The sequence below is a fragment of the Balaenoptera acutorostrata genome, chromosome X (assembly GCF_949987535.1).
Source record: "Balaenoptera acutorostrata chromosome X, mBalAcu1.1, whole genome shotgun sequence".
NCBI lineage: Eukaryota > Metazoa > Chordata > Mammalia > Artiodactyla > Balaenopteridae > Balaenoptera > Balaenoptera acutorostrata.
Genome location: NC_080085.1, coordinates 84,560,019 through 84,586,683, shown reverse-complemented (window position 1 = coordinate 84,586,683; position 26,665 = coordinate 84,560,019).

The window sequence follows — 26,665 nt, the reverse complement described above, 5'->3', positions numbered from 1 at the left end:
GTATTGTGATTATTCAATGCTGTCAACTCTGTCCCAAGTTCAAATACTTTTGGTAATGAACATTGCCAAGTGCTCTTTTCATGAGTAGTTTCCTAGTTTCTTAGCTCTCTGTATTAGGATGGTAAGCACAAGGAGGCTGACATGAATTGGTAGAGAAGTGGCCCTCAAATACAGTGATAAAAAATCTGTTTTGCTTGAGAGACATTAAGGAAATAGAAAGTAAATATGAACTGCATTTTTGTATTTTTCTGGAAAATATATCGTTTTTATTTTATAGTGTTATTGAGGCATAATTCACAAACCATATACTTCACCCTTTTGAAAGTGTATGTGCTAATCTTTTTTAGTATAATGACAGAGATGTGCAATTGTCACCATAGTCAATTTTAGAACATTTTCATCACCTCAAAAAAACCCTATACCCTTTAGCTTTCACCTCTGTCCTCTCATTCTCCCCAGCCCTAAGTGACCACTAAACTACTGTTTCTCCAGATTTGCCTATTCTGGACATTTAATATAAATGAAATCATATAATATGTGGTCTTTTGTGACTGGCTTCTTTCACTTAGCATAATGTTTTCAAGGTTCATCCATATTGCAGCATGTGTCAGTATTTCATTCCTTTTTATGGATGAATATTTCATTATATGGATACACCGCAATTGGTTTATCCATTCATCCATTGATGGATATTTGGGCTGTTTCCACTTTTTGGCTATTGTGAATAGTGCTGCAATGAACATAAGAATACATGTACTTGTTTGAATACCTGCTTTGAATCTTTTGGGTATATAACCAAGGATGGAATTTCAGGGTCATACAGTAATTCTATGTTTGAATTTTTGAGGGAAAAAACGCTTTTCTGCAGCAGCTAAACCATTTTAAATTCCCAGGAGCAATGTCTAAGGATTCCAATTTCCTTACATCCTTGCCAATACTTGCTACTGTCTGTTTTTTCAATTATAGCCATCCTACTGGCTGTGAACAAGCACTTCATTGTGGCTTTGATTTGAATCTCCCTAATGACTAATGATGATGAGGATCTTTTCATGTACTTATTGGCCATTTGTACACCTTATTTGGAGAAACGTTTACTTTAAGTCATTTGCCCATTTTCAACTGGGTTATTTGTCTTATGTTGATTTGTAAGAGTTCTTTATATATTCTGGATACTAGACCCTTATCAGATATATGATTTGCAAATATTTTCTCCCCTTCTATAGGCTGTCTTTTCACTTTCTTGATAATGTTCTTTGATGCAGAAGTTTTTAATTTTGATGAAGTATAATTTATCTATTTTTTCTTTTCTTGATTGTGCTTTACATTTCATATCTAAGAATCTATTGCCAAATCCAAGGACATCAAGACTTACCCTTGTGTTTTCTTCTAAGAGTTCTATGGTTTTAGCTCTTATATTTAGGTTGCTGATCCATTTTGAATTAATTTTTGTATATGGTATGAGATAGGGTTCTGACTTCATTCTTTTTTTTTTTTTTAATTCTTTTTTTTAAACTTTGGGTTTATTTATTTATTTATTTATGGCTGTGTTGGGTCTTCGTTTCTGTGCGAGGGCTTATCTCTAGTTGCGGCAAGTGGGGGCCACTCTTCATCGTGGTGCGCGGGCCTCTCATTATCGCGGCGTCTCTTGTTGCGGAGCACAGGCTCCAGATGCGCAGGCTCAGTAATTGTGGCTCACGGGCCTAGTTGCTCCGCGGCATGTGGAATCTTCCCAGACCAGGGCTCGAACCCGTGTCCCCTGCGTTGGCAGGCAGATTCTCAACCACTGCGCCACCAGGGAAGCCCTGACTTCATTCTTTTGCATGTGATATCCATTTGTCCCAGCACCATTTGTTAAAAATATTTTTTTCCTGATTGAATGGTTTTGGCTTCCTTATTGAAAATAAGTTGACCATAGACACATGGATTTATTTCTGGACACTCAATTTCATTCCATTCATCTATGTCTGTCCTTATACCAGTACCACAATGTTTTGATTACTGTTGTTTCATAGCAGTTTTGATAGTGGGAAGTATGAGTCCTCCAACATTTTTTCTTCTTTTTCAAGATTATTTTGGCTATTCTGAGTCCCTTGCAATTTCATATGAATTTTAGAATCAGTTTATAAATTTCTACAGAGAAGCCAGCTGGGATTCTGATAGGAATTGCATAGAATATGTAGATCAATTTGGGGAGTATCACATTTTCACAATATTAAGTCTTCCAATCAAAGATCAAGAGATGTTTTTCCATTTATTTACATCTTCTGTAGTTTCTTTAAACAGTGTTTTGTAGTTTTCAGAGTTTAAATTTTGAATTTATTTTGTTAAGTTTATTCCTAAGTAGTTTATTGTTTTTGATGCTATTGTAAATTCAATCATTTTCTTCATTTCATTTCAGATTTTTCACTGCAAGTGTATAGAAGTACAATTTATTTTTTAAATATTAATCTTGTTTCCTGCAGTCTTGCTGATCTAATAGTTCTAACAGTTTAAAAAAAAAATAGACTCCTTAGGATTTTCTACATATGAGATCATGTCATATATGAGTAAAGATAGTTTTTCTCCTTTTCTTCCAATATGAATGCCTTTTATTTATTTTTCTTATTTTATTGCCCTGGCTACAACCTCCAGTACAATGTTAAGTACAAGTGGCAAGAATGGACATCCTTGTCTTGTTCCTGATCTTAGGATGAAAGCATCCAGTATTTCACCATTAAATGTGATATTAGCTGTGCATTTTTCATAGATGCCCTTTATTAGTTCAGGAAGTCCCCTTATACTCCTAGTAAGAAATTATATCTTTTATTTTACATATTTATTTATTTATTTAAAAATCATATTTTATTGTGGTAAGAACACAACATAAGATCTACACTCAGCAAATTTTTAAGTGTACAATACATTATTGTTGACTATAGGTACAATGCTGTATAGCAGATCTCTAGAGTTTATTCATCTTGCTTACTGAAACTTTATACCCATGGATTAGTAATTCCCCATTTCTCCCTCCCACCAGTCCCTGAAAATCACCATTCCACTCTTTGATTCTATGAATTTGACTATTTTAAATACTTCATATTACAGATGTAGAAAACAATCTTATGGTTTACAGGGGAGAAAAGGGGGGAGGAGGGATAAATTGGGAGATTCTGATTGACATATACACACAACTATATATAAAATAGATAACTAATAAGGACCTACTGTATAGCACAGGGAACTCTACTCAATACTCTGTAATGACCTCTATGGGAAAAGAATCTAAAAAAGAGTGGATATATGTATATGTATAACTGAATCACTTTGCTGTACACCTGAAACTAACACAACATTGTACATGAACTATACTTCAATAAAATTTTTAAAAAACTACTTCATATAAGTGGAATCATGCAGGACTTGTCTTTCTGTGACTGGCTTAAGAAATGGTATCTTTTAGATTAAAATATATGCAATTAAATTTAGGCATTTTAAAAAATATGATTTCTCGGGACTTCCCTGGTGGTCCAGTGGTTAAGACTCTGTGCTTCCACTGCAGGGGGCTCAGGTTCGATCCCTGGTTGGGGAACTAAGATCCCACATGCTGCACGGTGTGGCCAAAAATAAATAAATAAATAAATACATACATACATAAATAAAATACGATTTGTCCATTACTAACACATCAGTCTTTTTTAAAAGTTTTTTCCTAACCTTTAGCCTGTGGCTAAACTCTGGTCAAATTTATTTTTCTGTTCTCAAATCTCTCAAAACCCTTCCCTATGTTACTTACTGGTTTTATTGCATACAACATATTCAAATGTAAAGTGTTATAATTACATATTGCAGTGAAGGAGGATTTAGAATACTAAGTGACTTTCTTTACCACTACCAAACTATAAATTAATTAGAATGGAACCAACATTCTTGCTTCATATGTCCCCAAAATAGAAGCAGGGAGCAGCTTATCTCTTTTTTTCTTTTTTTTTTGCTGCACGGCTTGTGGGATCGACCAGGGATTGAACCTGGGCCCTCGGCAGTGAGAGCGTGGAGTCCTAACCACTGGACCACCAGGGAATTCCCAGAAGCTTATCTTTATTCCTAGGTCTTTTCTCTTTCTCCTTCATCTTGAAAAGTGCCATGTACCTGTTGCCAAGGTCTCCAGTGCCACACCTTTGGCAATGGCTTGTCCCTGTTTCTGACCCAACTCTCTTGGGACAAGCAGCTTCTGTAGACTGAGGCAGCAATAATGCCAAGGAAGATTTTCTAATTACAACTATGGAAATGAGTAGAATTACTGCTCAGTAATTTAATCATTTAAGATTCCTATTCCAGAAATTAAGTCATGGGAAATATTTCAAAGCTGTCTGACCACATGCAGTGTGAGAGTTGCTTAGCATTGTTCCAATACTTAGAGAAGTATAGCCCTCATGGACCAGTCAGGAAAAAGCCACAGGATGTTGAGGAGTGAACTATCTCTGGCTCCACACAAGAAGAGACTCAACTCAAAAAGGTAACCTTTTTGCCTCAAGAAGAAGAGAAAGCCAGACTTAGAGAGCGAACTTGTGGTTACCAGGGGGAAAGGGTCGGGGGGAGGGATAGTTAGGGAGTTTGGGATTGACATGTACACACTGCTATATTTAAAATGGATAGGGGCTTCCCTGGTGGCGCAGTGGTTGAGAGTCTGCCTGCCAATGCAGGGGACACGGGTTCGAGCCCTGGTCTGGGAGGATCCCACATGCCGCGGAGCAACTGCGCCCGTGAGCCACAATTACTGAGCCTGTGTTCCGCAACAAGAGAGGCTGCGATAGTGAGAGGCCCGCGCACCGCGATGAAGAGTGGCCCGCACTTGCCGCAACTAGAGAAAGCCCTCGCACAGAAATGAAGACCCAACACAGTCATAAATAAATAAATTAATTAATTTTTTAAAAAAATTGTAAAATGGATAACCGGGGACTTCCCTAGCAGTGCAGGGGTTAAGACTCTGCACTTCCACTGCAGGGGGCGTGGGTTCGATCCCTGGTTGGGGAACTAGGATCCTGCATGCCATGTGGCAAGGCCAGAAAAACAAAATAAAATAAAGTGAAATAAAACAAAATAGATAACCAACAAGGACCTACTGTATAGCACAGGGAACTCTGCTCAATATTATGAAACAACCTAAATGGGAAAAGACTTTCAAAAAGAATAGGTACATGTATATGTATAACTGAATCACTTTGCTGTACACCTGAAACTAACACAACATTGTTAATCAACTACACTCCAATATAAAATAAAAAGTTGAAAAAAAGTCATGTAAAACAGACATAAAGATAAAAAAGAAAAAGAAATGAAAGCATGGATGCTTTGAATTCAAAGGAATAGCCAAGAATATATTATGTTGAATGTATCAGGAATGTTTTCAGTTGCAGATACCAGAAAACCTAATTAAGAGAGGATAAAGCAAATAAGGGTTTATTTTTCCCACATAAGTCTAACTATAGTTCTCAAGGTGTGGCCCAGGGACCCCTGTGGGTTCCTGAGACCTTTCAGGTTTCTGCAAGATCAAAACAATTTTAATAATAATTCTGAGATATTATTTGCCTTTTCCACTCTGCTGACGTTTGCACTGTTGGTGCTAAAGCAACAGAAGCTAAAACTGCTAACTTCTTAGCACAGATCAACAGAGTGGTACCAAACTGTACTAGTAGTAGCCGTTATAGTCTTCATTGCCATGCACTTGAAGAAAAAAAAAAGCCAGTTTCACTTTAGAAGGCTCTTGAAGAAGCAGTAAAGAATGCGAATTTTATTGACTCTTAACCCCTGAGTATTCATCTTCTTAATATTCTATGGAATGAAATGGGGAGTTTGCGTGAAGTACTTCTGCTAAGTACTGGAGTTGAATGGTTGTCTCCAGAAAAAGAGTTTGTACAATCGAATAATGAGCTGAGTTGGCTGCTTTTTTAAAGAAGCATCATTTTTACTTGAAGGAATGACTGACAGGTAAAGTATGGTTACACAGACTTGGGTATTTGGCAGATATTTTCTTGAAAACGAACAAAGTGAGCCTGTCATTTTAAGGAAAACAACTCAAAGTATTTGTTACCAATAATAACATTTGTGCTTTCAAGTGAAAATTAGAGTTTTGGAAAACTTATATCTGCCATCATGAGCTTGTCAGCTTCCCAACATAAAGACTTTTCTGATGAGATCAATGGTGGTATTAAGAAAAAAACATGATTTTTTTCATATTCTGTAATGAAATGTGTCACCAGTTGGAAGTCCTGTATAAAACTCAGTGAACCAGTTATTTTCCAAATGACAAATGAATACATCATGTTACAAAATCATGAGTGGGTAAAAGATCCATTAAAATGCAGCATAGACAAATAGATTTTAATGTGCGGGAGCATGAAAAGCTCATTGATATGGTTTCTGATTCCATGTTGCAACTAACTTTTCTTTGAGCTACTACTTCTTGAATTTCAGTGAAGTATCAAAGAGAAATGTCTACAGTTATCTGGAAAGGCCATCGAAATACTTTTTTTTTTTCAAACGAAATGCATTTGTGAGCCTAGATTTTCTTCATATAATCGAACCAGAACTATATATCATAACAGATTGAATGCAGAAGGTGAGATTCCAGCTGTCTTCTATCATGCCGGACATTAAAGAAATTTGCAGACATATAAAACATTGCTACTCTTGTCACTAAATTTACTTTTGTTTCAGAAAATATAACATTCATGAAAATATGTTACTTATGTCATGTGCAATAGATATTATTTTTAGTGTTTAAATAAATTAATAATTAAAATTTGTTTTAAAACTCCATTTTTATTTATAACATGATAGATATCAATAGATATATTTCACCGAAGTGAAAGCTTTTTGGGGGTCCTCAATAATTTTTTTTAAGCTTTTTACTTTGAAATAGATTTAAAGAAGAGTTGCAGAGATAAAAGACTTCCTGTATACCCCTTATCCAGCTTCCCCTAGTATTAACATCTTACATAACCACAGCACATTTATCAAAAGTAAGAAATTAACATTCCTCAATAGGGAGTGTAACTGGAAAGGGTTCTGAGAACAGTAGTTTGAGATCTGCTGGTGGTCTACAGGTAAGCAGTTGCTAGTATTGGTTCAGCTGCTCAACAAAGACCCAGATTCTGTTTTGTTGTTGTTGGGATATAATTGACATATAACATTGTGTAATTTTAAAGCATACAACATATTGATTTGATACATTTATATTGCAATATGATTGCCATTCTGTTGTGTCACGTAATTATTTCTTTTAGTGGTGGGAACAATTAAGATCTAGTCTCTTAGCAAGTTTAATGCTTATAGTATAGGTTTGTTGTCTGTAATCCCTATACTGTATACTAGATCTTCAGGACCTATTTATCTACTAGTTTCAAGGGAGTACCCTTGAACAACATCTCTCCCAGTCCCCCATCCCGCAACCCCTAGTAACCACCATTCCACTCTCTGTTTTTATGAGTTCAGCTTTTTTTTTTTTTTTGGATTCCACATATAAGAGAGAATATGATGTGGTATTTGTCTTTTTCTGCCAAACTCTTTCTTTTCATTCCTGTTCTATTGGCTTTTTATCCTCATGATTGTCATCTCATGGTTGTAAGATGGCTGACAGAGCTGCAGGCTTGTCTTTTTAGTTTATGGCTGGAAGAAGGGGGAAGAGACAGTGTCAGCAAGCCCTCTTCTTATGCCCTGTCCCCTTTACCAGCAAGCAAAATACTTCCCAGAAACAGCCCACCGGACTCCCATTTATATCCCAGTGGTCAGAAGTTACTCAACTCTGGGCCCAATCCTAGACAAATCACTTGTGGAAGAAAACAGAATTCAAGTGACTGGAGCAATTAGTTTATCCCCTGGGGCTGGGTTAGGGGTCTCTCTACCCCGAGATTAAGAGATCTCTGCCTACTTCCTGAAAAAAATCAAGTTCTATTATTCAGGAAGAAGAGGGGAGAGAATGGCTTTTAGGAAGATAATTAGTATCTTAACTGTCAGGTTGGAATTTCTATAAGATGTTGTAGAAATTAAAGTGAACCGGCTACTGGAATTATCCTAATTTGACGGGTGTGGAGGAAGTGTGGCAGGATTCGGGACTATCTCTAGCCACTTTAAATACCTGGCACAGGAATACCAGCAGTAGGTTGTGAATTGCTATTTACCAGCACGTCTTCCACACATTTCACAAAAGTTTATAAGATAGGAGCAAGTAAGAAAGTAATTCCCAATTCCAATTTATTCCCTCTGACAATCATTCTAGGAAATACCAAAACATAAATCAAAATGACTTGCATTTGGGAGACTTTCCAGGATTGAGGGTAGGAGAGGTTGAAGAGGAAATTTCAGGTGAGGACCAGGGTGTTTCTCTATTTGCCTAGGATGTGGAGTGACTGCAAAAGGAGCAGCACATCGTAAAGTTGAATGACTCAAGGCCATTCTGGGAATAATCTAGGAGGAAGGCTGTGCTAGAGAATCATAATCAAAGAAATCTTGGAGAATAGGATCATTCCTGAAGCCCACTGGTGATATGAATGTAACCATAGTAGTAAGAAATCTGGAAAGATTCTAACACATGTGGATTAATATGCTCTTAAGTCACATATTAAGACTGCACAGAACCCCAAATATAAAGTACCTTAGGACTGTTCAGTAGGAAGCTAGTGTTTTATTATCCTAAATTTATGAAAGGAATATTATCATATCTGACTCATGAGAATCAGAAAGGATGTATACACAGAAGAAACTCAAGGGACATGAACTTTATTTTGAGATAGAACTTTGGTCTATGCCTTATTCTTCTGTGGGGACCTGGACACATGTGAGCCTGAGTTTCTTTTACCTAAGTCTCAATATAAGCGGATTGATCTCTACCTTCTATTCCTTTTTTACAAAACAGAAACAGACACACAGATTTATGGTTACCAAAGGGGAAAGGTTGAGGGGGAGGGATAAATTAGGAGTTTGGGATTAACATATACACACTACTGTATATAAGATAGATAATCAACAGGGACCTACTGTAGAGCACAGGGAACTCCACTCAATATTCTGTAATAACCTATAAGGGAAAAGAATCTGAAAAAGAATGGATATATGTATATGTATAACTGAACCACTTTGCTGTACACCTGAAACTAACATAACATTGTAAATCAACTATACCCCAATATAAAATAAAAATTAAATTAAAAAAATAAATAAAACCAACCATGAAGTTGAAGAAACAGTTAAAAAAAAAAAAAGAATCTTCTTACAAAGTAGGAGAAAAAGTATGGACCTCCTTTTTAGCTTACGATATGTAAAAGTGTTAAATCCAGATGTGAATTTTGTGATTGCTACATATTATCACAAAGGACAGTCCTGCCAACTTCATCATTGTATAACAGGAACCATTCATGGCAGCACTGCCCACCCCACCCAAAGGCAGATTTCATATATTTGCCTTTGTGGTTCCAATGTATTAACGGGAACTGATTACTTAACCCACTACTCCAGGCTTATCCTGAAATCAGAATGTGTCTTTTTTTTTTTTTTAAATCTTATTGGGAATCACTTCCAGGTATAGGCTACTCTACTCCCTCAAAAGAGGAGAGTAGCCCACAATAGTAACAGGCCACTCTCAAAGCTGTCTAGTATCTTGTACGGTGCCAATCTCCTGTCCTTCTTTATGTATCCCTAGCAAGATCCCAAGGTATTTTTATCTCTGAGCCACAGGAGCTCTTGATTCCTGTTCAGGAATTCTGTGCTAACACCGGATTCATTTACAGTGACTGATGATTACAAAACTGGGAGCAACTTAAGCAGATAGCCTTGGTTTGTCTTATTATACAATAAAACACCATCCCTCCTTTTTTATTTTCCTCATTACCCAGTATTCTGCCCAGTACTTCCCTTGAGGCTGTCGCACAGTGCTATCCATTCAAGATCACAGTAGGTCTGTGTTTCAGGGTGCTAGAAAGGACCTTCCCCAGACTTGGAATCAGAATGTTCCTTAGGCAACAGATAAGAGACAGGGAAGTACCTGTCCGTTTGCTATGCTTAGGGGGAAGACTGCGTTTCATGGTGGAATTTTTTCTTATCTTAAGGCTTTCTAACAAATATTTAAACGATTCTGTTAACCACACCTCCACATGCTCCCCAGCCAGGCGCTATGGAGAAGTCTGTGGAATTAGATGAAGCCATAAGGGTAAGTGAGTGGTGAGGAGAAAGAGGCATTCCCTGCAGTCTTGATATTCCCCTTAGCTTGCAGAGGGAAGAAATGAAAAGGAAGAAGTATTAGATAATAAGAACAAAGAAGAGAGGGGTCCTCCACCCTGATGCTTTGGGGTGTGGATGGTGATGTCTAATGACTCCAGAGAGGAAGTGGCTGTGGTTGTGTTGTCCAATATGGGACCATAAGCTACCTCATAAATTATACTCATGCCTCAAATGTGGCATAGAAGCAGTAGAAAGATTACCGTGGCCTAAGTAGGCACTGAACAGCAGCTCTCTTCTGGACCCCATGGGCTACCATGGGCCAACGGACAGGGACAGTAGCAACTAACAGTGGCAAGCTATGTGAACTGATGAGCAAGAACCAGATGGCTCCACCTTTTCATTTTCCCCATGCCTTGGTATTGAGTTAGAATTACCTGAAGGAGTGTCAATTTCTCCATCTTTCTAAGAAGGGCTCATTATTGGGTAGAGATAGACTCTTTAAATAGACAGGGCAAGTTGTATTCAGAAGTAATGAAGAAGGGAAGAATATAGCAGGAATATCATGCACATTTTGAACATTTTCAGAGTTGTTGAGATCCAACAACAAAGCAAGAGATCCATTTATATTATACTAGAGTCTAAGGATTCTTCTGGTAAAGAGTTATATGGGAAGAATCAAGATGAACAAGTTCAACTCTGGAAATATACCAGTGTTGGAGAACAGAGTGGAAGGAGACTCGAAGTATAACATGGTGGATATCAGATAATATTCTAGGTCAGGCCCAAGAGTCTTAAGTCTGAATCTTTTAGCAAGGAGGCTACAGTTAAAAGAATAAATCTCCTTGAGACATTCAAAGTCAGAGAATCAGCAGCATTGGTGCCAACAGTCTTGGCAGTAATACGATGTGGTATTTTTGGTGCAGTTTCCTAGGGCTACCATAACAAATTACCCCAAACTTGGTGGCTCTTCCAGCTTCTGGTGGCCCCTAGCGCTTCCTGGTTTGTGATAGCATAACTCCGATCTCTTCCTCCATCTTCACATGGCCTTCTCCTCTGTGTGTTCTTTTCTATCTATTATAATGACACTTTGATTGGATCTAGAGCCCACTTCAATCCCACTATGATCTCATCTCAATCCATAATTTAATTACATCTTCAAGCACCCTATTTCAAAATAAGATTACATTCTGAGGTTCTGGGTGGATAGAAATTTGGGAAGGATATTATTCAACCCATTACAATGAGTAATCTCAGTGTAGGCATCTGCAGCCCTGTCATGAAGAAGGACCCAGCATCTGTAACATTGCCTTGGTCCTGCAAAGGTAGTTGGAAACAGGAAATGGGTGAGATTTTACAAGAGATTGTTATAAGGGCTGCAAGCTGGGTAAATGGTCAAGAAGCTCATGCTAACATCCTGACTAGCTGATCCCAGTGCATCCCAGCTACATTTCATCATATTAGGGCAAACAGAAGTGGGACAAAGATGATAAAATGGGTATTGACCAGACGATTTCAAGGGAGGGCACTAAGAAAGAAGGATGGGCTTTTTAGAGACAAAAAGAGGAAAGAGAGGTTAGCTAGAGGTAATAAAACCTCATGTGAGATTCTAAAGTTGACCACAGAATTTCTTCAGATTTATGAATGGGACTTGTATATCTAGCTTTAAAAGAATTGAGGCCACCACCATGTGGAGATAAACATTTGCTCTATTCATTCATTGCCCCTTAACAATTAATAGGAAGATAAGGGAAAGTGATCAAGAAAGCCTACCAATCAATGAGCATACATGAAGTCAAATATGACAGGATCACAGGTAAAGAGCAGGAAACACTGAGAAACTTAAAGGAGAATAAGAAGGGATTTGATCAATGGGCATTTTTACCACTCCTACAAGGAAAGAGAGACCAAAAAAATGATATCCTTTTCATCGTTACAGTGTTGTCTAGAATTACCTTAAGCTGGGTGTAAATGCAGAAAATACAAACGTTGATGGATTTCCATTTCAGAAAGGGAATCTATGGACAAATATCAACTTTCCTCATTTCCTACGTTGGTGGTACCTTCAGCTCCACAAGCCTAGAATTTAGCAGAAATAATATTAGTAAGAATCTGAAACTTACTGACACTGCTTTGCATGACTGATAAAAATGGGTTTCAAATTAAAGGGTCTTTTTTTCTCAAGCACTATTTTCATCGATATTATTGCTGCACAACACAATCCTTGTGTATTTTTTATGTCCAAAGACATACAGATATGGAATATTTCTATCCAAATAAAAATTGGGGACACATGGTTTATCAGCATTACTTTTTTTTCTGATTTGATAATGTGTTGTAAACATTCTTACAAAAGAGTAAGAATTAAATTATCTTTAGTCATACATTTAAATTCTCTTTATTGAAAAAAAGTAGCATATAATTGGAGCTGTCCTAGAAATTCTAGGGTGTATTTCTGTCTTATTTGTACAATTGACATTTTGATAATTAATTTCAACTACATTTCAACTCCTACCTCATCCTCTTGACCTTACACTCTATCTGTGCCTTGCCAATAGATAGCACTGGAAAACCCAAAAATCTGTTTTGTTTGCTTGTTTTAAGTTCTGCCACAGAAAGTTGGAGAACAGTGCCAATTGGCTCCATTACAAATTTATGCCATTTAATCTCAATTGGGCCTTCAATACTACTTGGCAATTCTTCACTCATTCCTGTGATGATGTCCTCAGCAGCTGTTTGAAATCTTTTTTACTTTCCACAGGTTCTCAATCCCCAAAGAAGAAAATTGTGGTTACAAAGCAAAACAAATTCTCAAAAGCATAATGCAAGAAAAATTCCCTGAAATAATATTTAAAAGTGCATATTAAAAGAGTACAAATTTCCCTGTACAGTATAAACTAACACAATATTGTAAAGCAACTATACTCCAATAAAAAAAAAAAGGGCACAAATCTCACAAATTTCTGAGGAAATTGACCCAGATCAACCAACAGAGAGACATATTCTAGTAAACTTCTTGGACTTTAAGGGGAAAAGAAACAAAACCCTTTCAGCTAAAAGGATCAAGATCATTCATAAATGAAAGGAAATCAGATTATAGTCAGACTTTGATAGCAAAGTTTATGCCAGCAGAAAAAGCAGTAGCATACTCAATATAGCTAAAGAAAGATATGTGAGCCAAAGATTTTATATCCAGCCTGACTTTCAAAAAAAAGCCCTTAGCTTCATTACTTTATTACTAGCTAGCTCCTATTACCCATCAGGCTTGTCTTTTATAATATAAATAATATTTTTTAAACTTTTGATAATGGAAAATTTCAGGTATATACAGAAGTAGATATAGTAGTATAATGGACCTCCAGGTACTAAACATGCAACCTCAACAATTATCAACACGTGGCCAATCTTGTTTTATTTATACACCTGTCCAATCCTCCTGCTCACTAGATTATTTTGGAGAAAAGTCTATACATTATATTATTTTCATTCCAAAAATGCTTTCAACAGAGTCAGCAGTAGAGAATCCTTGAAGAAAACAGCAAACACGAAGACCCAGCCAAAACCTGCCAGGACACCAGTGCCTACAGGAGAGCAAATCCAGCAAAATCCTGCACCTCTATCCAGAAAATGTCTAATATCTTGCTAAAGTTTAAGTTTCCAACTTCATCCTTAAACCAGTTAACGTCCATGCTTATGGGATACCAAAGCTAACGAAAGCAACAATGCTATCCAGGAAATTCTTAACATCTTCTAAAGTTTAAGTTTGTAATCTTATAGTTGTCCTTTAAAGTTCAATCCATATGGATAACAGAAAGAGAATTGACCTGAAAGTGAGATTTGGGTTTGTCCCAGTTTTGCTAATTTTCTTTAGTGTGTCCTTAAGTGCATCACTTAAAACTTTGAGCCTGTTCCCTCGGAGGATGACAGCCATAGCTCCATTTTCTTCAAGCTCTATATCTGAGTCTTTAATAAATTGACTTTGAGTAGCACTCTCTCCTGTTGGAGTTAGAAGGTAAAGTTTAAGTGCTCTTCACAAAGAGTTAACTGTAGTTGAAAAGTGCTCTAAGATTAAAGTTAAGATAAAGTGGCACTTTAAGAAATTTTTTTAAATATAAGTTTTAACTACATATACTATCACTACTATTCCAAGAATCTGCTCTTTGTGAGATATTTTTCTAGCACATGGATGTAGACACAACTAGAAATTGCTCTCTAAAGCGGTGGAAAATCATTGACTTGCTATATAAAGAAATGCTCAACAAAGAAGTGTGTTAAACTAGAATTCACTTTCAGATAAATTTCAGGGTCAGATTTTCACCCTGGTCTTAACAAGTCACCATAGGAAATAACAATATTTACCCTCTATATGCTTAGCAATGTCATTTATAGAAAATTATTGAATACAAAAAATGCTTCCAGTAGGAAAAAAATTCTCTGGATTGAAAATGCTTCCTGTTAGTTTGCATTATTAATATTCAAACCCCATCCTCCTACCACCATGAGAAAAGTCTAGAGCATGGCATGACGGAGGACACTCTGATTTCTTTCCTTTAGTGCATTGCAACTGCCAGCTCACGGGCGCTAACTGCTTAGAACAATGAAACGCGACTCCTGATTCCCTCCAAATACTCACTAAGATCGTTATAATAAATTCAACTTACATTTTGATATCTTGCCCATTTGTGGAAAGTCTTCAGCATCCAGTCCTTCTGTTGCTGCTTTCACCTGGCGGTGGGGGCAGGGAGTAGGGTTCCAGAACTCACTGGAACTTCTCTGGAGAGGCCAGTAGTCCGGTCTTCAGGATCTCTGCCTCTATATGCAGACCTTGCAGATCATGGTTGGCTGACCACTTTCTGCACATATATCTATTCACTTCAAGACCTGTTCAATAATTTCTGACTACCTGGAATTCCCTTCTCTCTCCTAGCTGTCCTTGTTCCTTTCCACTGTGAATTCTCTGGTTGCTTGTCCATGATATAGATTCCCTGGCTATACAGTTGTTCACTTTCCTTTCCACTAAGATAGTGAATTAGCTTTCTAATTATAGTTCAAGTATCCTATCTCCTGACAGCTTTCTTGGTTGCTAACCACCATATTTGGAGTTTCCCACCCACTTTAGTAGCCCACTTTATTTCTCACTATAGCCCAGAATAACTGGTTTGTTGGTCACTATTCTCAAGTTTCCTGCCCCCTTTGAGACGAGACTTGTACCACATCTGTCTATTATAACTTGCTTCTCTCATGCCCTGGTGTTTTCTTCGCAGTAGGAGACTCACACTCCTATGCATTTTTCTTCACAATTGTACTTCAGGACAAAAACCAGTACCAGTCGTGGCCACAGAGTTTTTTCAATAGACATCTGGAGTGTCCTCTGTATTCCTTCAGAGATGCATTTACGTATATGGATCAAACAACACAACTACCTAGTCTAGAAACAAACATCTTTGGATTTAATGTTGGGGGTGACTTCTCCCCTCCCCCTTCAGATATGATTACTTATAGAGACTATACTCATGACTAACTTGTCTGGAATCTAATATCACTGGAATTCATTTGATAGCAGTTTGCCCCTCCTTCTTCAGATAGACATTTAGTTATATGGATCAGACCCCATGACTAATTTGTCCAGGATTTAGTATCACTGAAATTAATTTTAGTTGTGGCATATGTCCCCCTCGTTTCAGGGAAACTTTTACTTATGTAGATTCGACAACACAAACAACTAGTCATGAAACCAACATCTTTGGATATAATTTTGGAAGTGAATATTTTTCTTCTCCTCCTTCAGAGAGGTATTCATTTATTTAAATTATAATCCCAAGATTAACTCATCCAGAATCCAATAACACTGGAATTAATTTTGATGGCTTTGGTTTTTGCTGTCTGCTTTCAGGTAAGACTTTCCTCATATGGTTCAGACCACTGTTTAATTCTTCCAGGATCCAATATTACAGGAATTAATTTTAATGGTGACACTTTTTCTTGTCATACTTCAGATATATATTTATTTGTATGGATCAGACCACATAATTCTTTTGACCAGAATCAAATATCAGTGGAATTAATCTTGATATTCATCTGGAGCCTCAATTTTCCCCTGAGCTTTGTGTGTGTGTGTGTGTGTGTGTGTGTGTGTGTGTGTGTATGTTTGTGTGTATTTTTTTTTTAATTGAAGTATAGTTGGTTTACAATGTTGTGTTAGTTTCAGGTATATATATTTATATTCTTTTCCATTATAGGTTATTACAAGATACTGAATATAGTTCCCTGTGCTATACAGTAGGCCCTTGTTGTTTATTTTATATATAGTAATTTGTATCTGCTAATCCCAAACTCCTAATTTATCCCTTCCCCCCTTTCCCCTTTGGTAACCATAAGTTTGTTTTCTATGTCTGTGAGTATATTTCTGTTTTGTAAATAAGTTAATTTGTATCACAATTAATTAATTAATTAATTAATTAATTAATTTATTTATTTATTTTTGGCTGCGTTGGGTTTTGGTTGCTGTGTGCGGGCTTTCTCTAGTTGTGGCAAGTGGGGGGCTACTCTTCATTGTGGTGCACAGGCTTCTCATTGTGGTGGCTTCTCTTGTTGCAGAGCACGGGCTCTAGGCATGCAGGCTTCAGTAGTTGCAGCACGCAAGCTCAGTAGTTGTGGCTCGCGGGCTCTAGAGCGCAGGCTCAGTAGTTGCGGCACACAGGCTTAGTTGCTCCGTGGCATGTGGGATCTTCCCGGACCAGGGATTGAACCTGAGTCCCCTGTATTGGCAGGCAGATTCTTAACCACTGTGCTACCAGGGAAGTCCCTGTATCACATTTTAGATTCCACATATAAGTGATATCATATGGTATTTGTCTTTCTCTGTCTGACTTACTTCACTTAATATGATAATCTCCAGGTCCATCCATGTTGCTGGAAATGGCATTATTTCATACTTTTTTTATGGCTGAGTAATATTCCACTATATATATATACCACATCTTCTTTATCCATTCATCTCTCAATGGACATTTAGGTTGCTTCCATGTCTTGGCTAGTGTAAATAATGTTTCTATGAACATTGGGGTACATGTATCTTTTCAAATTAGAGTTCCCTCTGGACATATATCCAGGAGTGGGATTACTGGATCATATGGTAACTCTATTTTTAAAGACCCTCCATACTGTTTTCCATAGTGGCTGCACCAATTTAAATACATTCCCACCAACAGTGTAGGAGGGTTCCGTTTCTCCACACTCTCTCCAGCATTTATTATTTGTAGACTTTTAAATGATGGCCATTGTGACCAGTGTGAGGTGATACCTCATTGTGGTTTTGATTTTGAGCTTTGTTTTTTTTGACAGTTTCTTTGTCCAAACCCAAACTGAATCCTTCCCCTAAACCTAGTTCCATTCCCATTTTTTCCTTTACTGCCCTATTTCCATTTCCATCCCTGCAAGAACACCTTCTTGGACACGGCCTCCATAAATCACTTGACTGTCTAGTTTAAGAAGAGTCTGAACCCCACGTACTTTATCGTGGAGGCTTAATGTACATAGTCAATATTTTAAAACTATAAAGACAGAAAAGCGAAGCAGAGGAGCAAGAAAGTATATTGAAACTGGTCCCATAATGCGGTTTAAAATCAGAAGTCGGGGCTTCCCTGGTGGCGCAGTGGTTGAGGGTCTGCCTGCCAATGCAGGGGACGCAGGTTCGAGCCCTGGTCTGGGAAGATCCCACATGCCGCGGAGCAGCTGAGACCGTGGGCCACAATTACTGAGCCTGCGCGTCTGGAGCCTGTGCTCTGCAACAGGAGAGGCCGCGACAGTGAGGGGCCTGCGCGCCGCGATGAGGAGTGGCTCTCGCTTGCCACAACTAGAGAAAGCCCTCGCACAGAAACGAAGACCCAACACAGCCATAAAAAAAAAAAAAAAAAAAAAAAAATCAGAAGTCAACAAAGGGAGCCAACTTTGAAACAATAGACCAAGAAAATTCACAAAATTAAAGGAGTTGGTCCCCCAATCTATTTATAACTTTGAAGCTCATTATCATATATAATAATGTTTGTCCCCTTGTAGTGATGATCTCTGATTGGCTCTGTCCTCTATTACATAGCTCTTTTCAAGAAAGTTGTGTTCTTATCCCCCAACCCTCATAGAACACTCCCAAAAGAATGGATTTACTCAGTTCTTCCTCATCCAATCATGTACTAAGCCCACCCCTGACTTTACTTCTTTAAGAGAGTTCTGTTATTATACCCCTTCCTCCCCGCTACACACACAGACACACAAAAAACCCTAACAGAACCCCCAGAGGAGGGAACTTAGTTCAGTTGTCTTTCAACTAATCACATTCTGACCCACCTCCTGGCATTTCCTTCTTCTAGAAAGTTCTGTGATCATAATGGCACTATATCAGGAACATCTAGAGGAAGGTTCTTAGTTCCATTTTCCTTAAACCCAAAACGTTCAGATCTGCTCCAAGACAATCACTTTGGCCAGGATATTCTGTTCTCAAACCTATCCTCATAGAAATACCCAGGGGTGTGGGCTTATTCAGTTCTTTTCCATTAAATCACATTCTGAGCGAGTCTTTCTTCCAGCAAGTTCTCTGATTACTCTTCACCCCAGTATAGACCCTTTCAAAAATCCCACAGGAGGAAACATAGTTCAGTACTCCTTCCATCAGTCACATTCTGACATCATAAATTTCATCCTCATACCATCACTATATCAGAAACACCCTGGGTAGAAATTCTAGTTCAGTTCAACCAATCATGTTCTGCTCCCCAGAGCTTTACCTGACCTAGAGTGTTCAGTTCTTATGTTAACCAATCTAAAAGAAACCCCAGGAGTGGGGACTTTTTCAGTCCTCCCTCTTCCAGTTATGTTCTGAGACTTCCTTCTGACCGTTAATCCTTCCAGAAAGCTCTGCTTCAATCTCTGCCCACCCCAGACATATTCAAAGAAACCCCAAGAAGTGGGAACTTATTTCAATTCTCCTTCAAGCAATCATGTTCATACACCATCCCAGATTTGTACTTTTCCCAGACTGTTATACCTTCATTCACCCATCCTCACAGAAACTTCCAGTGTGGAGAGAATGAGGATGGGAATATTCTAGGGAAAATGAAAGTACAAGAGGGGGTCAGAACATGATTAATGGAAGGAGAACTGAACTAAAGTCCGTACCCTGGGGGTTGCTGATATTGTGAAGTTATGAGAACAGAACTTTCTGGAAGAAATCAAGGTCAGGAGGTATAGTCAAGTGATTGGTTGAAGGAGAAATGAACTAAAATCCCTCCTCTGGGGTTTTGTAAGGGTGAGTTTGTGAGGAGGGAGGTAAAAACAGAACTTTCTGGAAGAAGTAAAGGTCTGGGAGCAGATCCAAATATTATTTGAAGGAAAACTAAAGTAAGCTTGCTACCCTGGGTGTTCCTGATACAGTAAGGGTATGAGGACAGATGTTTCCTGAAAATGTAAAGGTCAGAAGGTGGAGACAGAATGTGATTGGTTGAATCAACTAAGTTCCTCCAGTGAGATTTCTATGACAGTGGGTGAGGGGATAAAGACAAAGCTATTTGGAAGAAGTAAAGGTCATTGGGTCAGCTCAGAACATGATTAGATAACAATGAATTAAATAGCTCACTTCACAGAAGGTTTCTGTATTGGGGCTGGGAAAAGGACAGAATATTCTGGCAAAAGTAAATATCTGGGAGTAGTTTGCAACATTGTTGGTTGAAAGAGATCTGAGGTAAGCTTGTTTCCCTGGGTATTTCTGATAAAGTGAGAGTATGAGCACAGAACCTTCTAGAAGAAATAATCTGTCTCCACTTCAGGCTTCTATGAGGGTGGAGGCAAGGGGAATGAGAACAGAAACTCTAGGCAAAGTAAAGATCTGGAAGCAGAGCCAAGCATGACTGGTTGAAGGAGAACTGATCTAAGCTGGATGTGTCTGATATAGTGAGGTTATGAGACACAACTTTCCAGAAGAAGTAAAGACCAGGAGGTGGGCCTGCCCAGTGATCCTCCTGACATGCCTGCCTGAACTCTTCTTTTCCCAGAATGTTCTTTGCTCATACCGTCACCCTTGCAGGATCATCCAGGGGAGGGTGCTATTTTATTTCTCCCTCAATCAACATTAATTGAGACCAATTACCTCTACTCTGATTTCCCCTTGGTTCACAGGCCCTAAGTGGGTCCAGCTCTGACTACCTAAGCAATATTCATATGAAAAGAGTAAGTTGAATAATTGTATTTCAAAGAATGTATAGCCAAGTAACTTTCTTTTTCCCAATATCCCTAAAGAAGATAAAAAATAAAATCAAGGTTGACTTTATTCTTGTCATTAAAAAAAAATTCTTTTCACTTTCATGTATTCTTTGAGGTTGAGGGAATGAATATAGTTATTCATACAGAATGTAATGGTGCCTTCTAGTCTACCCAGAAAGCTTGTTTAAAGCAAATTCATGAGACAATAAATGACACGTTTTTTTCTTTTTCTTTTGTTTTGTTTTTGTTTTTTCAGTTGTGGAAAAAAGTTTGTTGTAAATATTCACTTGTGAATATTTTGAGATAACTGTAGATTCACATGGGGTTGTAAGAAGTAATACAGAGAGAGCTCATGTATACTTTACTCAGTTTCATAGAATAGTAACATCTTGTAAAACTATAGTAAAATATCACAATCAGGATTTTGGCATGATACAATCCGTTAATATTATTCAGATTTCCCCAGTTTCACTTTTACTCATTTGTGTGTGTGTATTATTTCTACACAGTTGTATCCCATGGATAGGTTCCTGTATTCACTATCACAGACAAGATATAAAACTGTTCCATTGCCACATGAATCTCTCCTGTTTGTAACAATTCCTACTTTCCCCATACCGTGCCCTGTCCCTAAATCCTGGCAACCACTAGTCTGCTTTCCATCTGTATAATTTTGTCATTTCAAGAATATTGTACAAAGGGAATCCTATAGCACATAGCCTTTTAGGTTTGCCTATTTTCACTCAGTATGATTCTCTGGAGATGCATTCAGGTTGTTTTGTGTATCAGTAGTTTGTTTCTTTTTATTGCTGATAGTATTCCATTGTATGGGGGAACCAAAGTTTGTTTATACAATTACCCAGTGGAGCACATTTGGGTGGTTTCCACTTTTTGATGATTATGAATTAAGCTATGAACATTCGTGTACAGGCTTTATGTGTAAAAATAGGTTTTCAGTTTTGTGGGATAAATGCCAAGGGATGTGATTGCTGAGTTGTATGATAGTCACATTTTTAGTTTTATAAGAAATTGCCAGACTCTTTTCCAGTAAATAACACTTTAAACTGACCACATGTTACTTTTATCTTTGGGGATATGCCTCTAGTTTGACAAAGATGTCAAGACCATATTTCCAGAATTTTTAAAAACATTATGCTGAATGAGAGTTTTCAGTTCTCTTCACATAATGCTCAAATCTCAAACACACAAGGACACATTAAAGCCTGTACAGATGGATGGATTTATTAAGTTTATAAATGTTATGTGCTTGTACTTTATATTCAGAAAGAGGATTCATTTAGAAAATCACCATGGTAAGTCTACCATTAATTGTTTTTAAGGAAAATATATATTCAAATTTAAAGGATACTGACGAAAAAGATTTGTTGAATACAAGTGATTTATATTTTCCATCAGTTCTAGGGTCTTTGTCATTTTATCACATAACCCTTTGTTGTCACTAAGAGTAACAGAAATAAGATTCATTTTTTGACTAAAAAAGCTTAATAAAATGCCACAGAATATGAGCAGTTTATTATATAGTAAAAAGAGAAAAGCCAATTAAAAAAATCAGTTTCAAATGAGTAATGACCACACTAATAAAAACTCAGCCAAAATGAGTTGTATCAAGGTACTGTGTATATTTTGAACAGTTCCAATGAGCTAAAGCATTTCTTATAATTAAATGAGTTTTCTCCCATTTTTATATTTGAATATCTTATACATTTTAATATGTATTCTACAATTTTATTCAACAAATCACTGATGAGTTTATACTGAACAAAGTTTAAATCACATTCAGACAAATGCAATAAAAATAAATATTTTCAGATAAGAGAGTGTTTCCATAGTTAGAAATATTTTTTTTCCTTTTTTTAGAAAATTGAAGTATAGTTGATTTACAATGTTGTGTTAGTTTCAGGTGTACAGCAAAGTGCTATCATCTATCTATCTATCTATCTATCTATCATCTATCTATCCTTTTTCTGATTCTTTTCCATTATAGGTTATTACAAGATATTGAATATAGTCCCCTGTGCTATACAGTAGAACCTTGTTGTTTATCTATTTTATATATAGTAGTGTGCATATGTTAATCCCAAACTACTAATTTATCCCTTTCCCCCCCTTCCCCTTTGGTAACCATAAGTTTGTTTTCTGTGTCTGTGAGTCTATTTCTGTTTTGTAAATAAATTCATTTGTATCATATTTTAGATTCTGTATATAAGTGATATCATATGATATTTGTCTTTTTCTGATTTACTTCACTTAGCATGATAATCTCTAGGTCCATTCATGTTGCTGCAAAAGGTATTATTTCATTCTTTTTTTATGAGTGAGTAGTATTCAATTGTATATGTGTACCACATCTTCTTTATCCATTCCTCTGTCAGTGGACATTTAGGTTGCTTCCATGTCTTGGCTATTGTAACTAGTGCTGTTGTGAACATTGGGGTGCATGTATCTTTTTGGTTTAGAGTTTTGTCTGGATATATGCCCAGGAGTGGGATTGCTGGGTCATATGGTAACTCTATTTTTAGTTTTTTTAAGGAACCTCCATACTGTTCTCCATAGTGGCTATACCAATTTACATTCCCATCAACAGTGTAGGAGGGTCCCTTTTTCTCCACACCGTCTCCAGCATTTTATTATTTGTAGACATTTTAATGATGGCCATTCTGATCTGTATGAGGTGATATCTCATTGTAGTTTTGATTTGCATTTCTTTAATAATAAAATAATACAATTAAAGAAGTTTGGGTTACTATTACTTTAAAAGTGATTTTTCAGTATATTGTCCTGGATTGGATACTGGTCTTGACAAACTACCTAGAAATGCCATTCTTCATTCACTTGGTGGGGTGGGGGGATTTCAATGTAGCTTGGGTATTAGATGAGATGAAATCTTAATGAAACGGAAAGATGAAGATCATTGACTTATGAAAAGCAGGTGTTAAACAGTATACAGTAATGTTGTTTTGGTCAAAAATATATAAGCCCATGTATTGTATATATACACGCTTAAAGAAAGTTAAGAAGCATATGCACTAGAGTTAACATAGGGGATCTCTGGAGTTGGCAATGTGAAGACTTAGTTTTTAAGTTTTTGCTAACTTGCATTTTCTATATATTCTACAATGCATATATACTACTTCTGTAATAATAAATGGTATTTTTTAAACTCATGACAAATGGAAATTTATGGAACATATTGTGCCTTTTAGCTTCTCATTTTTTAAATCAGAGTTTAATTTTTTTAGTGCTGTTTTAGGTTCATAGCAAAATTGAGGAGAAAGTACAGACCTTTCCCATATACTCCCCCACATTTGTTACAATTGATGAACCTACACTGACATGTCGTTATCACCCAAAGTCCACAGTTTACATTAGGGTTCACTCTTGGTGTTATTATACATTCTATGGGTTTGGACAAATATACAATGACATGCAGCCACCATTGTAGTATCACACAGAGTATTTTCACCACCTTAAAAATCCTCTGTGCTCTTTCTATTCACCCCTTCCCCCTAATCCCTGGCAACCACTGTTTTTTTTTTTAGTTTCCATAGTTTTGTCTTTTGCAGAATGTCTTAGAGTTGCAGTCATACAATATGTAGCCTTTTCAGAATGGCCTCTTTCACTTAGCAACATGCATTTAGTTTCCTCCATGTCTTTTCATGGTTTGATAGCTCATTTCTTTTTAATGCTGAAAAATATTCCATTGTCTGGATGTACCACAGTTTATTCATCCTTTCACCTATTGAAGGATATGATCTAGTTTTTTTTTTTACCAACAATGAAAAAATAAACACAAAATCTCAAAGTAAAAGAATGTTTTTATGGGTTTAGCAAATGTGTTGGTTATCATGAATGTATCAGTTTTGCTGTTAACATTTGGAACGGTCCATTTTCATTTGCTCATTTGCAGGGCAGACTTTTAGAAGTACTGTTTTATGTTGACTTTTTTGTGTGCTGATTTACAGTTTGTTCTGGATGGTGGGTCTGCTTTGTGCTTTTTTTTGGTTTTAATTAAATTAAATTAATTAATTTATTTTTATTTTTATTTCTTTCACACACACACACACTGTATTTTATTTTTACAAGAGATAAATAAACTGACACCAAGCATTGTAAATGGATGACCACAACAAAAGCAACAATAATTGCAATTACCAAACACTAAACACACTCATACTATGTCATAATATTGACATTCAGTCCAGTAATCCTCCACTGTAACAGCTCCTTTACTTTGCAGTGAAAATTGATTTGTATATTTTTTGCCTCTGAGTCCTTGTGGGATTTTTTTTTTTATTCAAACAGAAAGTCACAAAAATTATAATCATCCTCAACAGTTCACTCAGTCCCATGTAATTAATTTTTTTTTCATCTTGATCTTTTGTTAGCACTTTAATGAATTCATCAGTTTTCCATTAGAGTTCTGAAAATGCTTATTCATTCACTTCAGCAGTATAGTCAGTTACCAGAAACCTGTACTTGTCAGAGTCTTTTCCATGAATTCCTTGAAGATGAAACCCTTTTATAGGAACATTTTTGCAAAAGCATCAGAGTACACCCAGAACTGTCTGTAAATGACAAAAGACTTACAAATGACCATGGTTAAAGATTTGATGAGAGTTCATAATAATGCAATTGACAAGGAAATTCAGTTATTTCTGAGATATACATTTTAAAGTAATAACTAGAATTATGATTTACAACATTATACCAGAACATATAAGATTTTTAGAAATTTCATGTAATGTCTGAAACATTTATATTAACAGATTTCCATACAAATAACCCAAAGAAAGTTTAGTATTAGTTGTTTTTTTTTGTTTGTTTGGTTTTTTGTACTGCAGGTTCTTATCAGTCATCAATTTCCTACACATCAGTGTATACATGTCAATCCCAATCGCCCAATTCAGCACACCACCATCCCCACCCCACCGTGGTTTTCCCCCCTTGGTGTCCATACGTTTGTTCTCTACATCTGTGTCTCAACTTCTGCCCTGCAAACTGGTTCATCTGTACCATTTTTCTAGGTTCCACATACATGCATTAATATACAATATTTGTTTTTCTCTTTCTGACTTACTTCACTCTGTATGACAGTCTCTAGATCCATCCACGTCTCAACAAATGACTCAATTTCGTTCATTTTTATGGCTGAGTAATATTCCATTGTATATATGTACCACTTATTCTTTATCCATTCGTCTGTCGATGGGCATTTAGCTTGCTTCCATGACCTGCCTATTGTAAATAGTGCTGCAATGAACATTGGGGTGCATGTGTCTTTTTGAATTATGGTTTTCTCTGGGTATATGCCCAGTAGTGGGATTGCTAGATCATATGGTAATTCTATTTTTAGTTTTTTAAGGAACCTCCATACTGTTCTCCATAGTGGCTGTATCAATTTACATTCCCACCAACAGTGCAAGAGGGTTCCCTTTTCTCCACACCCTCTCCAGCATTTATTGTTGTAGACTTTTTGATGATGGCCATTCTGACCTGTGTGAGGTGATACCTCACTGTAGTTTTGATTTGCATTTCTCTTATTTTTATACAGCAGGTTCTTATTAGTTATCTGTTTTATACATATTAGTGTATATATGTCAATGCCAATCTCCCAGTTCATCCCCCCCCCCCCACCTGGGTGTCCATATGTTTGTTCTCTACATCTGTGTGTCTATTTCTGCCTTGCAAACCGGCTCATCTGTACTGTTTTTCTAGACTCCACATATATGCATTTGTGCTTATTGAATATAATTAGAATATACCAGTACAGTTAGAATATACCCTGTACTAGGGGGTTCGGAGGTGAGTTTTACCTGCTTAAGCAGCTTATCGTTGACTTGAATTATCTTGAAATATTGCTTTAAATGCAACCACATAGATTTTCTTTAACTTGAGGCCTGTTCATCAATATTGCACATGAGAATCTCCTATCTAATTTCATAAACATATATTAATTGACTGCTAACTCGGTGCCTGGCTCCATCCTAGGTGCTTTGGATACATCGGTGTACAAACCAGATAAAAATACTTGCCATTACGGAGTTAACATTCTAGTGGAGGGAGACAGTAAACAGAATGTATCAGTGCATTTTATTATATGTTCTACAGCTAAGGGTATTAGAAAAAATAAATAAATCAGGCTAACGGGATCTGAAGTACAGGGGTGAGGGTGAGATTTTATTTAATTTATTTTTTGGTTTTTTTT